The sequence below is a fragment of the Quercus robur genome, chromosome 4 (assembly GCF_932294415.1).
Source record: "Quercus robur chromosome 4, dhQueRobu3.1, whole genome shotgun sequence".
Lineage (NCBI taxonomy): Eukaryota > Viridiplantae > Streptophyta > Magnoliopsida > Fagales > Fagaceae > Quercus > Quercus robur.
The window spans coordinates 70,003,955-70,012,710 of record NC_065537.1 but is presented as its reverse complement, the minus strand read 5'-3'; the positions used below and the strand labels follow the sequence as shown (position 1 = coordinate 70,012,710).

Here is an 8,756-nt window from a genome sequence, read left to right as displayed (position 1 = left end):
TGCCACGTCCCGTGTAAAGAGGAAGCTGCAAAAAGTAATAATTATAAGGGAATGCGACACGCAAAAAGGAGGTGACCAAAAGCAGCAGAAAAGGGCCGGGATCCCAAGTAAAAAGGAAGGGGACCTAGTAGAAGTTGAGAAAAAGGGGATCCCACGAAAATCTTAGGAAACCTAAATCACTCACGCGTGGGATTCAGGCAGCCCACGAGCTTGGGGGGCTAAATGTTGAGGTCTAAAAAAGGGTCATAGTGAAATAAGCCCAAAAAAAAAGAACAAGTCAAGTCCAAAAGAAAAATTCAAGCTAAGCCCAAAGTAATAGATACGGGAGACCCATGAGGGAATAAAAGAAAGGCCCAGAGGATCCTGAAGCCCAGAAAAAAAAGAAGCATCCAAAAAAAAAGAGGACCACAGCAAAGTATAAGAAGCAAGGATCCTCAGGAACCATCAATAAGCACGGATCCCTTCAGGCACAAAGAAAAAGGAAGAATGAGACAGATCGATAGAAAGAAGACAGAAGAAGAAAACAAGAAATAAAAGCAAAACGCGAGCGACCTCTCATGGCACAGACAGAAAAGGCCTTGGGGAACCAGGACAGGAAAGAAGAATGATAACAAACGACTTTCAAAAATGGCAGAACAGGATTCCGCCCAAATAGGAAAAAAGGGGAAAAGTGGAAGACGCCAGAAATGGGGATGCCGAGAAGGGCATACCTCAGCACGTCCCAAAGAAGATGGCCAACCAGGAACTTTCAAAAGAATCAGAGCTGAAAGAAGGAAAGAATGAGAAAAAACGGAAAAGGGACTTACCGAGACGATGGGAACAGAACATGCTCTATTTGCAAAAGAGCAAAACAGGGGAACCAACGGTTCCCCGGGAAGACCAAAAAACTCCATTATAAAAGGAGGGGATGGTTTGTGAAGAAGGGGGCAGCGAAAAAAAGAAAAGAAAGAAACACAAGAAAGAAGAAATTCTCCAGGAAAAACTATCAGAAAATCTGTGCAGAAAGGAAAATATTAAGGGAAAAACAAGTATTGCTTCCCGGTATCCTGTAAAAGCCACTATTGCACATACTCGGATTCAACGAGAATCAAACTTTGCAAGTTTTGAAGGCTGAAATAGTCATTCAAGACTGCAATTTTTGAGCTTGATTGAACCTTGTATCACGTCCTAGTGAGCTTTCTGTAATCAAACAGATAATGTATTAATGAAACATTGCTTCATATTTCCCAGGATCCCCACAGCACTAATTTTTATCGCTTTGCTAATCCTGTTTCTTTCCTTCTGAATTTACCTTGTTAATTTTTGGCACTCTTCGATATCCTTGTTTGTCATTTTCTTTATATTGTCAGGAGTATTCTCTGCATCCACTTGATTCTTAAACAGCTCGTTAGCTGCGGTGAGTCAAGGCCCGGTCTACCAAATCCTCATTTTCATTTAGGCCCGGGATCCTTGGGCCTGAGTGTCACGAAAAAGGCACTCTCACAGTCTAATATCATATTATGAGAGAGTGAGATAATTAATTGGATCTCAAATAAGATCTCTTAATAAATTTATTCACTTAATAAAAATAGATAAAAAATAATCACATAGTACACCAAAATGATAATAATAAAAATAATCATAATAAAGTTGCAATACTTATTATAACAATTCTTTTTTTTTTTTTTTTTTAAAACAAACACACACCTAAGGGAGAGAGAAAGTGGTTATTATAACAATTCTTTTGGTTATATAAAAAGACCAAATTCTTTTCAAAAAATATGAATGCCTTAGAAAATTTTACTGGTGTTAATTATTATTAAAAGAGTCCTTTTTATTTTTATTTTTATTTTTTATGGGGTCAACTGCAAATGGGCGTAAAACCACAAGCCCTATACGGAGGAGACGAAGTCCATCATGGGCTGATAAATGGCTTAGGACGAAATGGGGGCCTTGCTAGATGGACAAAGTGAACTAACAGAAAAGGAAAACCAATTTCTCAAGCCCAGACTATATTCAAATAAATAAAAAAAAACACACACACACATATTACTTTGTAGAGTTTTTTGCGAGAAAGATCTTTAATTGATTTTTTTAATTAATTTTTTTAATAATATTTGACAAAAAACAGTGATATTATTTTTTTTTTGGAGGGAGAAAACATAGACCAATAGATTAAGATAAACTAGCTAAATTAGCCTGAAGTATAGAAATAAATTGTGGTGGAACATATTTTCCATGAATCCAAGTAATTTAAATAATGAAACTCTTCAAATAGAGGCAGATCTAAATTTCTTAGGCATCTAAAGCCTAAGCATTTTTATTGAAGCCACAGAGAGAAAATACATCAGTTCTTTGAGCCAAGCCAGAAATATGATTGCTGAATTAACGAAAATAGTACATTAAAGACATGATTGTTGAATTACACAAATTATTTGCTCCAATATAATATATCATAAACTTGACAAACTATACTGGCTACCTTCATAATAAGTCATCAGCCTTGTGCACCTGTGGTAAAGGAAGATAAATTTCAATGAATTAGAATAATAAAAAGCTTTGAATTTCTAAAAATGATGTTGTAGTGACTTGTGATTGAGCTGTTCCCCTACAATTTAAAAGATATTCATTAAGCCATTACCAACAAGGCTACAATTTAATTGGTAAATTAAGTATCAAATTTTTTGGTTTTTGTTTTACACCTTTAAGAAAATTTAAAATGCAAGAAATTTAATTTGTAGAATTATGAGATCCAAACTCATTTAATATTTACTAAATTACAGTCACCTTCCTTAAATTTGAAAAAGAATATATCTTTAAAATGAAATATTCTATTAGTGAAATCATAGTTTGGGAGGCATGAACTTAGTTGTTGCATTTATATAAATCTCAAGTGAGGAGTGTCGTTACGACAAATGTCAATGGAGAGTGGTGTAATTTACCCTTTAATATTTATGGAATTAGCAATCCATTTACTTATAAGATATCATACATATCTATCATAATAAATACCTAATGCTAAAATATATAGTTCTATATACAAACACAGTCTAGATTTTCTTACAAAAACTTAATATTAGTTCAAATGTAAATTTCAATGAATTTTTTTTTTTATACCACGTTCTTAAGAATTGTTTGTTAATATCTTTAGTCAAAAAATGTAAATGTGAAATAAATTTATTGTATCACAATAACAAAAATTGATTTAATGAATCAATCAAGAATGAACTATTTCCATACTCTTACCAAGTAACATCCTTGCAAGACATTTTGGAGAAATTAAACTTTACCCCCTAAATTATATCTCCTTTTACACATACACCTCTAAACTTTGAGAATAAACATTTACCCCCTTAAACTATATGAATGTATACTTTACCCCATAAACTATACCCTTTTTTTAGACTTAGTTTTTTTTTTTTTTTTTTTTTTTTTGAGAAAGTTTTTTAGACTTAGTTAAAAATGTTATATGCATCTAATTATGTTTAGTTTAAAATATTATACACACACACACATGAGATTACATACTAATTTGAAATTTTAAACAAGCAAGATTTCTCTAACAAATTAATTAGCTAAAATTTGTAGCATTTACATGTCTATCACAGCAATTTAGTACATGTGCCGATAATTTAAGCTTATGTCTTTTATAGGGATCTCTGTCTAGATTAATAGGGGGCGTAAGCCAATTTCTTGTGATGTCTCTTTAATAATGGAAATCACCCAAATCTCTCTCTTACACACACAAAAGAGAAGAAGAGGAAGAGTAATTGGACTCATTCCCAATCCTATGTATAGTAGAATGAACTAATAAAAGGAGATCACCCAAATCTCTATCTTTTTAGTTTTGCAAGATGGACAGTGGCTTTCTAATTGCTATATGATTCCCTTAAACATTTGGAATGGATTTATTAAGTTAATTAGATCTAATGGTGTGGGTGGATACATTACCAAATTCTATATATATATATATATATATATATATCAATGAAAAAACAAAATTTACCTGTAGCACGAACTCGTTGTCTTCGTATACTTGTTTTAAGAATGCTTTCTTGAATTTTATGAAGCTCAACTACAACAGTACTGATGTTCATCCTTTCTCTTGGAAATTCTGTGGAACAAGCAACTCCAATTCCAAGTATCGAAATCAAGCATTCTTGAATTTTGGAACTTCTATTTTGATCCTCATTTCGTGTGTTGTTTATCCTCCTCGTCTCTTCCTCTTGCCTTTCCCAAAGAAGATTAGGATCTATAATGTCAATTTTTCGTTCTGGCAAAGCTGCTTTGACAAAGTCATGAAGGTTTAAATTATCTTGAAAAATGCTATCAGTAGGTCTCTTTCCTGTGAACATCTCTAACAATAGTATGCCATAACTATAGATGTCACCATATAATGATACTTCATTTCCCATACCATACTCTGCAATTGCATGTAACATATGTTGTAAGATAGGCAAATATTTGTACTAGAAAAAGAAGGGAAAGAATAAAAATCTCACAAGTAATAAAGGTTGATTTTCAATGACATGTAATAAGAAAGAAAAAAAGAGAAGTGAAAATTTGTTATGACTTATGACACATTTTATATAGATTTTATATAGGGTCAGCTTTAAGCCTAGGCCTAAGGTTCTATATTCATAAAATTTCATAAAAGAGTCCGAAGGACCACATCCAAAAAAAAAAAAAAAAAAAAGCTCCAAAAGATTATTTTAAAAAAGAGGAAAAAGGTGGGTTTTGTATTTTTTTTTTCTCACACCTCCAAGAAGGCTGCAAAAATATAGGTAATAGAAATTCAATTCAATTGAAATCCTAAACTGTTTCGTAAAAATAAAATTTATATGAGAGTGTTGATTAAGTTAATTAATTATTATTAATTGTACAAGAGGCGTCACTATAACTAAATACAATAGTTGAATTAGTAATTTGCATCTCAAAAAAGCAAAAACTTTGATTTAAAAAAAAGTTAAAGAGATATTATTTGATTGATATTTAACTATTTTAAAAATATCACTTAAAATTATTGCCTCAGGTATTAAATTGTATTTCGTTGGTCCTAATTTTATCTTCTAGATACAATACATCTATATTGAATCTATTATTTCATGCTTGAATTAATTAATAGTAAAAAAAACTATGGGAAAAAGAAAGAAAATTAAATTTAAGAAATGTAAAATATATTTACCTGGAGGAGTATAACCAACTGTTCCTCTAACCCCAATGGAGCTTGATTGATTAGGAGAACAATCCTGGGTAGCATCATGAAGGAATTTTGCCAAGCCAAAGTCGCCTACATGTCCAACCATTTCATCATCGAGAAGAATATTGCTTGGCTTGAGGTCACAATGAACAATTGGCGATTGGCAATGATGATGAAGATAATCCAATGCACTAGCAACATCAATGGCGATATTCAATCTTTGGATAAGACTCAACTTCCTTGGTTCCTCAATAGCCTCATTTGTTCTTGGAGTTGGATGTAACCACTCATCTAGGTTGCCATTTCCTAAGAACTCATATACCAAAGCTTTAAAATCACGACCTTGATAATCAATACTGGAACATATTGTGAGCACCTTTACAAGATTTCGATGTCTGATGTTTCTTAGAGTTTCACACTCGGCCACGAAACTTTTGGAAGCTCCATGACGCGAAAGGTTAAGCACCTTGATGGCAACCGTATGTCTACCTTGATCAAGAATTCCTTTATAAACAGACCCAAAGCTACCCACACCAATTAAATTAGTAGAAGAGAATCCATTGGTTGCATTTAGGAGACTTTGGTAAGATACATTCAAATTTGAATCACTTGAGGTACTTCCATTCCTTTTCTTTAGTAAAGAATAAAGAAATAGAAGCAACAAAATCAAAGTTACTCCAAAAAGCCCAGAAGCTGTAGAGATTATTATCTTCAAGTTAAGGGCCATCTTCCTATTCTTGGAATTTAAGTATTTGCATTTAGGAAGTTGAAACTCAGGTATGCCTCCACAGAGTTTATCATTTGCCTTAAGCAAAGTTGCACTCATGTTTTTGAAAACTCCCTCTGTTGGTACCTCACCCTCAAATTGGTTGTAAGAGAGATTCAATATTTGCAAATCCCAAAACTCCAAAAATTTTGGAATATTCCCAGACAAATTATTGTTCGATAGATCTAGAACTTTAATACCTTTCAATGATTCCAAAGATGAAGGAATGACTCATTGGAAGAAGTTTCTTCTCATGGCTAGAAATTCTAGTGTCACACAACTTCCAAGAGTTGTTGGGATTGTACCAAACATCATGTTTTCAGAAATGTCTAATTGTTCTAAATTTTTTAAATTTCCTACTTCTATGGGAAGGACACCTGTCAATTGGTTGGCTTTCAAGTCTAGAATAATTAGGGAGACTGAGTGAGCAATAACTTCTGAGCCTATGGTACCACTAAGATTGTTATTATTAAGATACAATCTTAGCAAATTTTGGCACTGACCTAGACTTAAAGGGATGCTGCCTTGAAGGTTATTATTTCCTAAATTCAAAATTGTCAAAGCTGTTAAATTTCCAAGGGAGGATGGAATGTTTCCAGAAAATTTGTTTTGGGATAAATCTAAATATACTAACTTATGAAGAATTCCAATTTCAAAGGGAATATTACTTGATAATTTATTGTTCCCAGTCCGCAAGTCCTCCAAGTTGATCAGATTTCCTATCTCAGCAGGAATGTTTTCTGATATTTTATTATTATCTAGATAAAAATAAAAAAGAGTAGCTGAGAAGTTGCCAATGCATTTAGGCAACTTCCCCCCAAAGTTGTTGCCATTTATATGCAAAAAGGTGAGATAGGTGGTATTTGTTAAAGAACAGAGAAAACTCAAGTCATCTGGTTCCCCACTTCCAAGATGGTTGGAGGTAAGGATTAAAGATGCCAATCTATTTAGCTTCTCCAAAGAAGGAACTTTTCCACTTAGTTTATTATCTCCCATTTCAAATGTGTTTAGATTTGTGGCATTAGATATTGAAACAGGGATAGATCCAGTAAATTGGTTGGCAGCAAAGATAAATACTTCGATATTTGGTAGAGTGATACCAATGTCGAATGGAAGAGACCCCTGGATTTGATTTCCAGATACAGCAAAAGTCAATAAAGAAGAGAGATTGTACATTGAGCGAGGAATGGTTCCAGAAAACCTATTAGCCTGCACACTAATAGCTGAAAGTTTCATCAATTGACCAAAAGAATCAGGGATACTCCCACCCAAATTATTATAATATGCAGAAAATTTTTCTAAAAATGATAAGTTCCCGAAAAAAGGTGAGACAGTTCCTGTAAGATTATTCCTATTAATAGAAAAGAGTTGGAGTTTTGTCAAGGAGGTAAGCGTAGTAGGAATTTCTCCTACCAATTGGTTATAACCAACATAAAGGGCGACAAGGTTGTTGCAACCAGATAAATTGCTTGGAATTTCCCCCTGTATTGTGTTATTTTGCAGTTCTAAGACTTGCAATCTAGTCAAACGACCAATTTCTGGAGGGATTTCTTTATGAAGCGTGTTGTTTTTTAGGCTTAGATTCCTTAAAAAACTTAAATTCCCAACATATGGAGATATAGAGCCTACCAGTTCCAGAGATTGCAAGTTCAACACGGTGACCCTTTGGTGTCGACGGCTACATGTAACCCCTTGCCATTGACAAAATTGGATGCTATCATTCCAAGAGCTCATAACCCTAAGAGGATCATGGATTATCTTGGCTTTGAACTCAAGCAATGCCAAACGGTCCGTCTCATTATGCCCGCTGACCACTGAGGTGACAAATATGCCCAGGCACCAAAGAAGAATAAAAGCGTGCATGGAAAAAGATGAAGATGGAGCTGCACTCAGTTGCAAAAGCCCCATGCACTATGGTTGAAGGAACTTTGTTTAGCTAAACGTTCTGGTGATTATATTTTGAAGGAAAAAGATTAGTTTACAAACTAGCTAGCAACTGCGTATGTTGTCCAGAGAGAGGGCTGATTTGGCTGTGTAGCACCTTAAGAACAAGCAAATATATAGCACGGGAAAGGAGAAAATTGGTGCAAGAATTTCAGTGTTCGGACCCACTCCAAAATTGCAAGAATGACTTGAGGGTAATATTCAGGAAGCATATTGAAAAAAGTGTAAAGGACACTTTCCCCGGTTTTTTTTTTTGGGATGGTGGGAGAGTATGATTTCTTAGTTAGAAATATCACCAAATGCCATTTAAGTTATAAGGTTTTTGACTTTGCACAATTGTAAAATTTGCATTTAGATTCAAACGTAGCAATTTTTGTCTAACTTTTAGGGGTATACATTGGTAAAACCTAGCTTTTTATAATGAGAACTTTGTAGCCGATTCTTATTTTTATCAATTTAATGAAAATTTTGTTTTATTTTGTTTTTGTTTTATTTTTTTTTTTTTTTGAATTTGTATCTAGACTCACACTCACCATTTTGTTATATATATATATATATATATATGGAAGTGTTGTCCTGGCTTTAAATTAAACTATTTCAATCCATATTTATGAGACACCTTGAAAATTTCATGAACCTATGGTGTGGTGAAATAAATATGAGACTTTTAAGTTTACGTCACATCCCAACACAATAAGTCCATCAGTACTTTCTTTGTGTCATTTGTATTGGTTAAGGGCGGATATTGTAATTATTAATACTTAATAGTGACAAATTACAATACATCATTTTATTTTTTTGTTATTATTTTTTAGCTCTTATAATTGTGGTAAATTACAATAGACCATTATTATTATTATTTAAATT

At 33.3% G+C, this 8,756-nt stretch overlaps 1 protein-coding gene and 1 pseudogene across 1 annotated transcript in view; both read right to left on the bottom strand.

Moving 5' to 3' along the window:
* Nucleotides 1-2,254: 2,254 nt before the first annotated feature.
* LOC126723517 (probable LRR receptor-like serine/threonine-protein kinase At3g47570) lies at nucleotides 2,255-7,945 on the bottom strand (annotated as a pseudogene).
* LOC126723518 (probable LRR receptor-like serine/threonine-protein kinase At3g47570) overlaps nucleotides 2,255-8,756 on the bottom strand; it is a 63,243-nt gene continuing 56,741 nt past the window's right edge. The window contains exon 5 of the mRNA XM_050427040.1: nucleotides 2,255-2,461. The gene's annotated coding sequence lies outside the window, so the exon portion shown is untranslated. The remainder of the gene's footprint in view (nucleotides 2,462-8,756) is intronic.